Here is a 12,830-nt window from a genome sequence, read left to right as displayed (position 1 = left end):
CTCAGTCTCCAAACTGTGGGACTCCCTCACTCCCCCCTCCCTCAGTCTCCAAACTGTGGGACTGCCTCACTCCCCCCTCCCTCAGTCTCCAAACTGTGGGACTCCCTCACTCCCCCCTCCCTCAGTCTCCAAACTGTGGGACTCCCTCACTCCCCCCCTCCCCTCAGTCTCCAAACTGTGGGACTCCCTCAATCCCCCCTCCCTCAGTCTCCAAACTGTGGGGCTCCCTCACTCCCCCCTCCCTCAATCTCCAAACTGCGGGAATCCCTCACCCCCCCCTCCACCTGTCTCCTAACTGTGGGACTCCCTCACTCCCCCCTCTCTCAGTCTCCAAACTGTGGGACTCCCTCACTCCCCCTCCCTCAGTCTCCAAACTGTGAAACTCCCTCGCTCCCCCTCCCTCAGTCTCCAAACTGTGGGACTCCCTCACTCCCCCCTCCCTCAGCCTCCAAACTGTGGGACTCCCCTCACTCACCCCTCCGTCAGTCTCCAAACTGTGGGACTCCCTCACTTCCCCCCTCCCTCAATCTCCAAACTGTGGGACTCCCTCACTCCCCCCCTCCCTCAGTCTCTAAACTGTGAGACTCCCTCACTCCCCCCTCCCTCAGCCTCCAAACTGTGGGACTCCCTCACTTCCCCCCTCCCTCAATCTCCAAACTGTGGGACTCCCTCACTCCCCCCTCCCTCAGTCTCTAAACTGTGGGACTCCCCTCACTCCCCCCTCCCACAGTCTCCAAACTGTGGGACTCCCTCACTCGCCCCTCCCTCAGTCTCCAAACTGTGGGGACTCCCTCACTCCCCCCTCCCTCAATCTCCAAACTGTGAGACTCCCTCACTCCCCCCTCCCTCAGTCCTCCAAACTGTGAGACTCCCTCACTCCCCCTCCCACAGTCTCCAAACTGTGGGACTCCCTCACTCCCCCTCCCACAGTCTCCAACTGTGGACTCCCTCACTCCCCATCCCTCAGTCTCCAAACTGTGGGACTCCCCCTCACTCCCCATCCCTCACTCTCCAAACTGTGGAACTCCCTCACTCCCCATCCCTCAGTCTCCAAACTGTGGGACTCCCTCACCCCCCTCCCTCAGTCTCCAAACTGTGGGACTCCCTCACTCCCCCCTCCCTCAGTCTCCAAACTGTGGGACTCCCTCACTCCCCCCTCCCTCAGTCTCCAAACTGTGGGACTCCCTCACTCCCCCCCCCTCCCTCAGTCTCCAAACTGTGGGACTCCCCTCACTCCCCCCTCCCTCAGTCTCCAAACTGTGGGACTCCCTCACTCCCCCCTCCCTCAGTCTCCAAACTGTGGGACTCCTCACTCCCCCCTCCCTCAGCCTCAAAACTGTGGGACTCCCTCACTCCCCCCTCCACAGCCTCCAAACTGTGAGACTCCCCGCTCCCTCAGTCTCCAAACTGTGGGACTCGCTCACTTCCCCCCTCCCTCAGCCTCCAAACTGTGGGACTCCCTCACTCCCCCCTCCACAGTCTCCAAACTGTGGGGCTCCCTCACTCCCCCACTCCCTCAATCTCCAAACTGTGGGACTCCCTCACTTCCCCCCTCCCTCAATCTCCAAACTGTGGGACTCCCTCACTCCCCCCTCCCTCAGTCTCTAAACTGTGAGACTCCCTCACTCCCCCCTCCCTCAGCCTCCAAACTGTGGGACTCCCTCACTTCCCCCCTCCCTCAATCTCCAAACTGTGGGACTCCCTCACTCCCCCCTCCTCAGTCTCTAAACTGTGGGACTCCCTCACTCCCCCCTCCCACAGTCTCCAAACTGTGGGACTCCCTCACTCGCCCCTCCCTCAGTCTCCAAACTGTGGGACTCCCTCACTCCCCCCTCCCTCAATCTCCAAACTGTGGGACTCCCTCACTCCCCCCTCCCTCAGTCTCCAAACTGTGAGACTCCCTCACTCCCCCTCCCACAGTCTCCAAACTGTGGGACTCCCTCACTCCCCCTCCCACAGTCTCCAAACTGTGGAACTCCCTCACTCCCCATCCCTCAGTCTCCCAAACTGTGGGACTCCCTCACCCCCCTCCCTCAGTCTCCAAACTGTGGGACTCCCTCACTCCCCCCTCCCTCAGTCTCCAAACTGTGTGACTCCCTCACTCCCCCCTCCCTCAGTCTCCAAACTGTGGGACTCCCTCACTCCCCCCACCCTCAGTCTCCAAACTGTGGGACTCCCTCACTCCCCCCTCCCTCAGTCTCCAAACTGTGGGACTCCCTCACTCCCCCCTCCCTCAGTCTCCAAACTGTGGGACTCCCTCACTCCCCCCTCCCTCAGTCTCCAAACTGTGGGACTCCCTCACTCCCCCCTCCCTCAGTCTCCAAACTGTGGGACTCCCTCACTCCCCCCTCCCTCAGTCTCCAAACTGTGGGACTCCCTCACTCCCCCCCTCCTCAGCCTCCAAACTGTGGGACTCCCTCACTCCCCCCTCCACAGCCTCCAAACTGTGAGACTCCCCCGCTCCCTCAGTCTCCAAACTGTGGGACTCCCTCACTCCCCCCCTCCCTCAGCCTCCAAACTGTGGGACTCCCTCACTCCCCCCTCCACAGTCTCCAAACTGTGGGGCTCCCTCACTCCCCCACTCCCTCAATCTCCAAACTGTGGGACTCCCTCACTCCCCCCCTCCCTCAGTCTCCAAACTGTGAGACTCCCTCACTCCCCCGTCCCTCAGTCTCCAAACTGTGGGACTCCCTCACTCCCCCCTCCCTCAGTCTCCAAACTGTGGGACTCCCTCACTCCCCCGTCCCTCAGTCTCCAAACTGTGGGACCTCCCTCACTCCCCCCTCCCTCAGTCTCCAAACTGTGGGACTCCCTCACTCCCCCCTCCCTCAGTCTCCAAACTGTGAGACTCCCTCACTCCCCCCTCCCACAGTCTCCAAACTGTGGGACTCCCTCACTCCCCCTCCCACAGTCTCCAAACTGTGGAACTCCCTCACTCCCCATCCCTCAGTCTCCAAACTGTGGGACTCCCTCACCCCCCTCCCTCAGTCTCCAAACTGTGGGACTCCCTCAGTCTCCAAACTGTGGGACTCCCTCACTCCCCCTTCCTCAGCCTCCAAACTGTGTGACTCCCTCACTCCCCCTCCCTCAGTCTCCAAAATGTGAGACTCCCTCACTCCGCCCTCCCTCAGTCTCCAAACTGTGGGACTCCCTCACTCCCCCTCCCTCAGTCTCCGAACTGTGGGACTCCCTCACTCCCCCTCCCTCAGCCTCCAAACTGTGGGACTCCCTCACTCCCCCTCCCTCAGCCTCCAAACTGTGAGACTCCCTCACTCCCCCCTCCCGCAGTCTCCAAACTGTGGGCCTCCCTCACTGCCCACCTCCCTCAGTCTCCAAACTGTGGGACTCCCTCACTCCCCCTCCCTCAGTCTCCAAACTGTGGGACTCTCTCACTCCCCCCTCCCTCAGACTCCAAACTGTGGGATTCCCACACTCCCCCTCCCTCAGTCTCCAAACTGTGAGACTCCCTCGCTCCCCCCTCCCTCAGTCTTCAAACTGTGGGACTCCCTCACTCCCCCCCTCCCTCAGTCTTCAAACTGTGGGACTCCCTCACTCCCCCCTCCCTCAGTCTCCAAACTGTGAGACTCCCTCACTCCCCCTCCCTCAGTCTCCAAACTGTGAGACTCCCTCACCCCCCCCCTCAATCTCCAAACTGTGAGACTCCCTCACTCCCCCCTCCCTCAGTCTCCAAACTGTGAGACACCCTCTCCCCCTCCGTCAGTCTCCAAACTGTGAGACTCCCTCACCCCCCCCCCCCTCAGTCTCCAAACTGTGAGACTCCCTCACTCCCCCCTCCCTCAGTCTCCAAACTGTGGGACTCCCTCACTCCCCCCTCCCTCAGTCTCCAAACTGTGGGACTCCCTCACTCCCCCCCTCCCTCAGTCTCCAAACTGTGGGGACTCCCTCACTCCCCCTCCCTCAGTTTCCAAACTGTGAGACTCCCTCGCTCCCCCTCCCTCAGTCTCCAAAGAGTGGGACTCCCTCACTCCCCCTCCCGTCAGCCTCCAAACTGTGGGACCTCCCTCACTCACCCCTCCCTCAGTCTCCAAACTGTGGGACTCCCTCACTTTCCCCCTCCCTCAATCTCCAAACTGTGGGACTCCCTCACTCCCCCCTCCCTCAGTCTCTAAACTGTGAGACTCCGTCATCCCCCTCCCACAGTCTCCAAACTGTGGGACTCCCTCACTCCCCCCCTCCCTCAGTCTCCAAACTGTGGGGCTCCCTCACTCCCCCCTCCCTCAATCTCCAAACTGCGGGAATCCCTCACTCTCCCCTCCCGCAGTCTCCAAACTGTGGGACTCCCTCACTCCCCCCTCCCTGAGTCTCCAAACTGTGGGACTCCCTCACTCCCCCCTCCCTCAGTCTCCAAACTGTGGGACTCCCTCACTCCCCCCTCCCTCAGTCTCCAAACTGTGGGACTCCCTCACTCCCCCCTCCCTCAGTCTCCAAACTGTGGGACTCCCTCAATCCCCCCTCCCTCAGTCTCCAAACTGTGGGGCTCCCTCACTCCCCCCTCCCTCAATCTCCAAACTGCGGGAATCCCTCACTCCCCCCCTCCCTCAGTCTCCTAACTGTGGGACTCCCTCACTCCCCCCTCTCTCAGTCTCCAAACTGTGGGACTCCCTCACTCCCCCTCCCTCAGTCTCCAAACTGTGAGACTCCCTCGCTCCCCCTCCCTCAGTCTCCAAACTGTGGGACTCCCTCACTCCCCCCTCCCTCAGCCTCCAAACTGTGGGACTCCCTCACTCACCCCTCCGTCAGTCTCCAAACTGTGGGACTCCCTCACTTCCCCCCTCCCTCAATCTCCAAACTGTGGGACTCCCTCACTCCCCCCTCCCTCAGTCTCTAAACTGTGAGACTCCCTCACTCCCCCTCCCTCAGCCTCCAAACTGTGGGACTCCCTCACTTCCCCCCTCCCTCAATCTCCAAACTGTGGGACTCCCTCACTCCCCCCTCCCTCAGTCTCTAAACTGTGGGACTCCCTCACTCCCCCCTCCCACAGTCTCCAAACTGTGGGACTCCCTCACTCGCCCCTCCCTCAGTCTCCAAACTGTGGGACTCCCTCACTCCCCCCTCCCTCAATCTCCAAACTGTGGGACTCCCTCACTCCCCCCTCCCTCAGTCTCCAAACTGTGAGACTCCCTCACTCCCCCCTCCCACAGTCTCCAAACTGTGGGACTCCCTCACTCCCCCTCCCACAGTCTCCAAACTGTGGGACTCCCTCACTCCCCATCCCTCAGTCTCCAAACTGTGGGACTCCCTCACTCCCCCTCCCTCAGTCTCCAAACTGTGGGACTCCCTCACCCCCCTCCCTCAGTCTCCAAACTGTGGGACTCCCTCACTCCCCCCCTCCCTCAGTCTCAAACTGTGTGACTCCCTCACTCCCCCCTCCCTCAGTCTCCAAACTGTGGGACTCCCTCACTCCCCCCACCCTCAGTCTCCAACTGTGGGACTCCTCACTCCCCCCTCCCTCAGTCTCCAAACTGTGGGACTCCCTCACTCCCCCCTCCCTCAGTCTCCAAACTGTGGGACTCCCTCACTCCCCCCTCCCTCAGTCTCCAAACTGTGGGGACTCCCCTCACTCCCCCCTCCCTCAAGTCTCCAAACTGTGGGACTCCCTCACTCCCCCCTCCCTCAGCCTCCAAACTGTGGGGACTCCCTCACTCCCCCTCCACAGCCTCCAAACTGTGAGACTCCCCGCTCCCTCAGTCTCCAAACTGTGGGACTCCCTCACTCCCGCCTCCCTCAGCCTCCAAACTGTGGGACTCCCTCACTCCCCCCCTCCACAGTCTCCAAACTGTGGGGCTCCCTCACTCCCCCACTCCCTCAATCTCCAAACTGTGGGACTCCCTCACTCCCCCCCTCCCTCAGTCTCCAAACTGTGAGACTCCCTCACTCCCCCGTCCCTCAGTCTCCAACTGTGGGACTCCCTCACTCCCCCTCCCTCAGTCTCCAAACTGTGGGACTCCCCTCACTCCCCCTCCCACAGTCTCCAAACTGTGGGACTCCCTCACTCCCCCTCCCTCAGCCTCCAAACTGTGGGACTCCTCACTCCCCTCCCTCAGTCTCCAAACTGTGGGACTCCCTCACTCCCCTCCCACAGTCTCCAAACTGTGGGACTCCCTCACTCCCCCTCCCTCAGTCTCCAAACTGTGGGACTCCCTCAGTCTCCAAACTGTGGGACTCCCTCACTCCCCCCTTCCTCAGCCCTCCAAACTGTGGGACTCCCTCACTCCCCCCTCCCTCAGTCTCCAAAATGTGAGACTCCCTCACTCCGCCCTCCCTCAGTCTCCAAACTGTGGGACTCCCTCACTCCCCCTCCCTCAGTCTCCGAACTGTGGGACTCCCTCACTCCCCCTCCCTCAGCCTCCAAACTGTGAGACTCCCTCACTCCCCCCTCCCGCAGTCTCCAAACTGTGGGACTCCCTCACTCCCACCTCCCTCAGTCTCCAAACTGTGGGACTCCCTCACTCCCCCTCCCTCAGTCTCCAAACTGTGGGACTCTCTCACTCCCCCCTCCCTCAGACTCCAATCTGTGGGATTCCCACACTCCCCCTCCCTCAGTCTCCAAACTGTGAGACTCCCTCGCTCCCCCCTCCCTCAGTCTTCAAACTGTGGGACTCCCTCACTCCCCCCTCCCTCAGTCTCCAAACTGTGGGACTCCCTCACTCCCCCCTCCTCAGTCTCCAAACTGTGAGACTCCCTCACTCCCCCTCCCTCAGTCTCCAAACTGTGAGACTCCCTCACCCCCCCCCTCAATCTCCAAACTGTGAGACTCCCTCACTCCCCCCTCCCTCAGTCTCCAAACTGTGAGACACCCTCTCTCCCCCTCCGTCAGTCTCCAAACTGTGATACTCCCTCACCTCCCCCCCCCCCCTCAGTCTCCAAACTGTGAGACTCCCTCACTCCCCCCCTCCCTCAGTCTCCAAACTGTGGGACTCCCTCACTCCCCCCCTCCCTCAGTCTCCAAACTGTGGGACTCCCTCACTCCCCCCTCCCTCAGTCTCCAAACTGTGGGACTCCCTCACTCCCCCTCCCTCAGTTTCCAAACTGTGAGACTCCCTCGCTCCCCCCTCCCTCAGTCTCCAAAGAGTGGGGACTCCCTCACTCCCCCCTCCCTCAGCCTCCAAACTGTGGGACTCCCTCACTCACCCCTCCCTCAGTCTCCAAACTGTGGGACTCCCTCACTTTCCCCCTCCTCAATCTCCAAACTGTGGGACTCCCTCACTCCCCCCTCCCTCAGTCTCTAAACTGTGAGACTCCGTCATCCCCCCTGCCCACGAGTCTCCAAACTGTGGGACTCCCCTCACTCCCCCTCCATCAGTCTCCAAACTGTGGGACTACCTCACTCCCCCCCTCCCTCAATCTCCAAACTGTGGGACTCCCTCACTCCCCCCCTCCCTCAATCTCCAAACTGTGGGACTCCCTCACTCCCCCCCCCCCCTCAGTCTCCAACTGTGAGACCTCCCTCACTCACCCCTCCCCACAGACTCCAAACTGTGGGACTCCCTCACTCCCCATCCCCTCAGTCTCCAAACTGTGGAACTCCCTCACTCCCCCATCCCTCAGTCTCCAAACTGTGGGACTCCCTCACTCCCCCCCTCCCTCAGTCTCCAAACTGTGGGACTCCCCCCCTCCCTCAGTCTCCAAACTGTGTGACTCCCTCACTCCCCCCTCCCTCAGTCTCCAAACTGTGGGACTCCCTCACTCCCCCACCCTCAGTCTCCAAACTGTGGGACTCCCTCACTCGCGCCTCTTTCAGTCTCCAAACTGTGGGACTCCCTCACTCACCCCCCCTCCCTCAGTCTCCAAACTGTGGGACTCCCTCACTCCCCCCTCCCTCAGTCTCCAAACTGTGGGACTCCCTCACTCCCCCCTCCCTCAGTCTCCAAACTGTGGGACTCCCTCACTCCCCCTCCCTCAGTCTCCAAACTGTGAGACTCGCTCACTCCCCGCTCCCGCAGTCTCCAAACTGTGGGACTCACTCACTCCCCCCTCCCTCAGCCTCCAAACTGGTGGGACTCCCTCACTCCCCCCTCCACAGTCTCCAAACTGTGGGGCTCCCTCACTCCCCCACTCCTCAATCTCCAAACTGTGAGACTCCCTCACTCTCCCCTCCCTCAGACTCCAAACTGTGGGACTCCTCACTCCCCCCTCCCTCAGTCTCCAAACTGTGGGACTCCCTCACTCCCCCATCCCTCAGCCTCCAAATTGTGGGACTCCCTCACTCCCCCCCTCCCTTAATCTCCAAACTGTGGGGCACCCTCACTCCCCCCTCCCTCAGTCTCCAAACTGTGGGATTTCCTCACTCCCCCCTCCCTCAGCGTCCAAACTGTGGGACTCCCTCACTCCCCCTCCCTCAGTCTCCAAACTGTGGGACTACCTCACTCCCCCCTCCCACAGCCTCCAAACTGTGGGACTCCCTCACTCCCCCTCCCTCAGTCTCCAAACTGTAGGACTCCCTCACTCTCCCTCCCTCAGTCCCCAAACTGTGGGACTCCCTCACTCCCCCCCCCTCCCTCAGTCTCCAAACTGTGGGGCTCCCTCACTCCCCCCCTCCTTCAGTCGCCAAACTGTGGGACTCCTCACTCCCCCTCCCTCAGTCCACAAACTGTGGGACTCCCTCACTCCCCCCCTCCCTCAGTCTCCAAACTGGTGGGACTCCCTCACTCCCCCTCCCTCAGTCTCCAAACTGTGGGACTCCCTCACTCCCCCTCCCTCAGTCCCCAAACTGTGGGACTCCCTCACTCCCCCTCCCTTAGTCTCCAAACTGTGGGACTCCCTCACTCCCCCTCCCTCAGTCCCCAAACTGTGGGACTCCCTCGCTCCCCCTCCCTCAGCCTCCAAACTGTGGGACTCCCTCACTCCCCCTCCCTCAGTCTCCAATCTGTGGGACTCCCTCACTCCGCCTCCCTCAGTCTCCAAACTGTGGGAATCCCTCACTCCCCCTCCCTCAGTCCCCAAACTGCGGGACTCCCTCACTCCCCCTCCCTCAGTCTCCAAACTGTGGAATCCTCACTCCCCCTCCCTTAGTCTCCAAACTGTGGGACTCACTCACTCCCCCTCCCTCAGTCCCCAAACTGTGGGACTCCCTCACTCCCCCTCCCTCAGTCCCCAAACAGTGGGACTCCCTCACTCCCCCCTCCCTCAGTCTCCAAACTGTGGGACTCCCTCACTCCCCCCTTCAGTATCCAAACTGTTGGACTCCCTCACTCCCCCCTCCTCAGCCTCCAAACTGTAGGACTCCCTCAGTACCCCCTCCCTCAGTCTCCAAACTGTGGGACTCCCTCACTCCCCCTCCCTCAGTCTCCGAACTGTGGGACTCCCTCACTCCCCCATCCCTCAGCCTCCAAATTGTGGGACTCCCTCACTCCCCCCTCCCTCAATCTCCAAACTGTGGGGCACCCTCACTCCCCCCTCCCTCAGTCTCCAAACTGTGGGATTCCCTCACTCCCCCCCCTCAGCCTCCAAACTGTGGGACTCCCTCACTCCCCCCTCCCTCAGTCTCTAAACTATTGTACTCCCTCACTCCCCCCTCCCTCAGTCTCCAAACTGTGGGACTCCCTCACTCCCCCCTCCCTCAGTCTCCAAACTGTGGGACTCCCTCACTCCCCCCTCCCTCAGTCTCCAAATTGTGGGCCTCCCTCACTCCTCTCCCACTCAGTCTCCAATCTGTGGGACTCCCACACTCCCCCCTCCCTCAGTCTCCAAACTGTGGGACTCCCTCACTCCCCCTCCCTCAGTCTCCAAACTGTGTGACTCCCTCACTCCCCCCTCCCTCAGTCTCCAAACTGTGGGACTCCCTCACTCCCCCCTCCCTCAGTCTCCAAACTGTGGGACTCCCTCACTCCCCCCCTCCCTCAGTCTCCAAACTGTGGGCCTCCCTCACTCCTCTCCCACTCAGTCTCCAAACTGTGGGACTCCCTCTCTCCCCCCTCCCTCAGTCTCCAAACTGTGGGTCTCCCTCACTCCCCCCCTCCCTCAGTCTCCAAAACTGTGGGACTCCCTCAGTCCCCCTCCCTCAGTCTCCAAAGAGTGGGACTCCCTCACTCCCCCCTCCCTCAGTCTTCAAACTGTGGGACTCCCTCACTCCCCCCTCCCTCAGTCTTCAAACTGTGGACTCCCTCACTCCCCCCTCCCTCAGTCTCCAAACTGTGGGACTCCCTCACTCCCCCCCCCTCCCTCTGTCTCCAAACTGTGGGACTCCCTCACTCCCCCCTCCCTCAGTCTCCAAACTGTGGGACTCCTCACTCCCCCCCTCCCTCTGTCTCCAAACTGTGGGACTCCCTCACTCCCCCCTCCCTTTGCCTCCAAACTGTGGGACTCCCTCACTCCCCCTCCCTCAGTCTCCAAACTGTGGGACTCCCTCCTCCCCCTTCCCTCAGTCTCCAAACTGTGGGACTCCCTCACTCCCCCTCCCTCAGTCTCCAAACTTTGGGACTCCCTCACTCCCCCCTACCTCAGTCTCCAAACTGTGGGACTCCCTCACTCCCCCCTCCCTCAGCCTCCAAACTGTGGGGACTCCCTCACTCCCCCTCCCTCAGTCTCCAAATTTTGGGACTCCCTCACTCCCCTCCCTCAGTCTCCAAACTGTGGGACTCCCTCACTCCCCCTCCCTCAGTCTCCAAACTGCGGGACTCCCTCACTCCCCCTCCCTCAGTCTCCAAACTGCGGGACTCCCTCACTCCCCCTCCCTCAGTCTCCAAACTGTGGGACTCCCTCACTCCCCCCTCCCTCAGTCTCCAAACTGCGGGACTCCCTCGCTCGCCCCTCCCTCAGTCTCCAAACTGTGGACTCCCTTACTCTGCCCTCCCTCAGCCTCCAAACTGTGGGACTCCCTCACTTCCCCCTCCCTCAGTCTCCAAACTGTGGGACTCCCTCACTCCCCCTCCCTCAGTCTCCAAACTGTGGGACTCCCTCACTCCCCCCTCCCTCAGTCTCCAAACTGCGGGACTCCCTCGCTCGCCCCCTCCCTCAGTCTCCAAACTGTGGGACTCCCTTACTCCGCCCTCCCTCAGCCTCCAAACTGTGGGACTCCCTCACTTCCCCCTCCCTCAGTCTCCAAACTGTGGGCCTCCCTCACTCCTCTCCCACTCAGTCTCCAAACTGTGGGACTCCCTCACTCCCCCCCCCCCCTCAGTCTCCAAACTGTGTGACTCCCTCACTCCCCCCTCCCTCAGTCTCCAAACTGTGGGACTCCCCCTCCCTCAGTCTCCAAACTGTGGGACTCCCTCACTCCCCCCTCCACAGTCTCCAAACTGTGAGACTCCCTCACTCCCCGCTCCCTCAGTCTCCAAACTGTGGACTCCCTCACTCCCCCCTCCCTCAGCCTCCAAACTGTGGACTCCCTCACTCCCCCCTCCACAGTCTCCAAACTGTGGGGCTCCCTCACTCCCCCACTCCCTCAATCTCCAAACTGTGGGACTCCCTCACTCCCCCCTCCCTCAGTCTCCAAACTGTGAGACTCCCTCACTCCCCCGTCCCTCAGTCTCCAAACTGTGGGACTCCCTCACTCCCCCTCCCTCAGTCTCCAAACTGTGGGACTCCCTCACTCCCCCTCCCACAGTCTCCAAACTGTGGGACTCCCTCACTCCCCCTCCCTCAGCCTCCAAATTGTGGGACTCCCTCACTCCCCCTCCCTCAGTCTCCAAACTGTGGGACTCCCTCACTCCCCCTCCACAGTCTCCAAACTGTGGGACTCCCTCACCTCCCCTCCTCCCCTCAGTCTCCAAACTGTGGGACTCCCTCATTCCCCCTCCTCAGTCTCAAACTGTGGGACTCCCTCAGTCTCCAAACTGTGGGACTCCCTCACTCCCCCTCTCCTCAGCCTCCAAACTGTGGGACTCCCTCACTCCCCCCCTCGCTCAGTCTCCAAAATGTGAGACTCCCTCACTCCGCCCTCCCTCAGTCTCCAAACTGTGGGACTCCCTCACTCCCCCTCCCTCAGTCTCCGACTGTGGGACTCCCTCACTCCCCCCTTCCCTCAGCCTCCAAACTGTGGGACTCTCTCACTCCCCCCTCCCTCAGACTCCAAACTGTGGGATTCCCACACTCCCCCTCCCTCAGTCTCCAAACTGTGAGACTCCCTCGCTCCCCCTCCCTCAGTCTCCAAACTGTGGGACTCTCTCACTCCCCCCTCCCTCAGACTCCAAACTGTGGGATTCCCACACTCCCCCTCCCTCAGTCTCCAAACTGTGAGACTCCCTCGCTCCCCCCTCCCTCAGTCTCCAAACTGTGGGACTCCCTCACTCCCCCCTCCCTCAGTCTCCAAACTGTGGGACTCCCTCGCTCCCCCCCTCCCTCAGTCTCCAAACTGTGGGACTCCCTCACTCCCCCCTCCCTCAGTCTCCAAACTGTGGGACTCCCTCACTCCCCCCTCCCTCAGTCTCCAAACTGTGGGACTCCCTCACTCCCCCCTCCCTCAGTCTCCAAACTGTGAGACTCCCTCACTCCCCCTGCCTCAGTCTCCAAACTGTGAGACTCCCTCCCCCCCCCCCTCAATCTCCAAACTGTGAGACTCCCTCACTCCCCCCTCCCTCAGTCTCCAAACTGTGAGACTCCCTCTCTCCCCCTCCCTCAGTCTCCAAACTGTGAGACTCCCTCACTCCCCCTCCCCCCCCAGTCTCCAAACTGTGAGACTCCCTCACTCCCCCCTCCCTCAGTCTCCAAACTGTGGGACTCCCTCACTCCCCCCTCCCTCAGTCTCCAAACTGTGGGACTCCCTCACTCCCCCCTCCCTCAGTCTCCAAACTGTGGGACTCCCTCACTCCCCCTCCCTCAGTCTCCAAACTGTGAGACTCCCTCGCTCCCCCTCCCTCAGTCTCCAAACT

Source organism: Scyliorhinus torazame, chromosome 19, assembly GCF_047496885.1.
Source record: "Scyliorhinus torazame isolate Kashiwa2021f chromosome 19, sScyTor2.1, whole genome shotgun sequence".
Taxonomy (NCBI): domain Eukaryota; kingdom Metazoa; phylum Chordata; class Chondrichthyes; order Carcharhiniformes; family Scyliorhinidae; genus Scyliorhinus; species Scyliorhinus torazame.
This window is presented reverse-complemented; position numbering follows the sequence as displayed.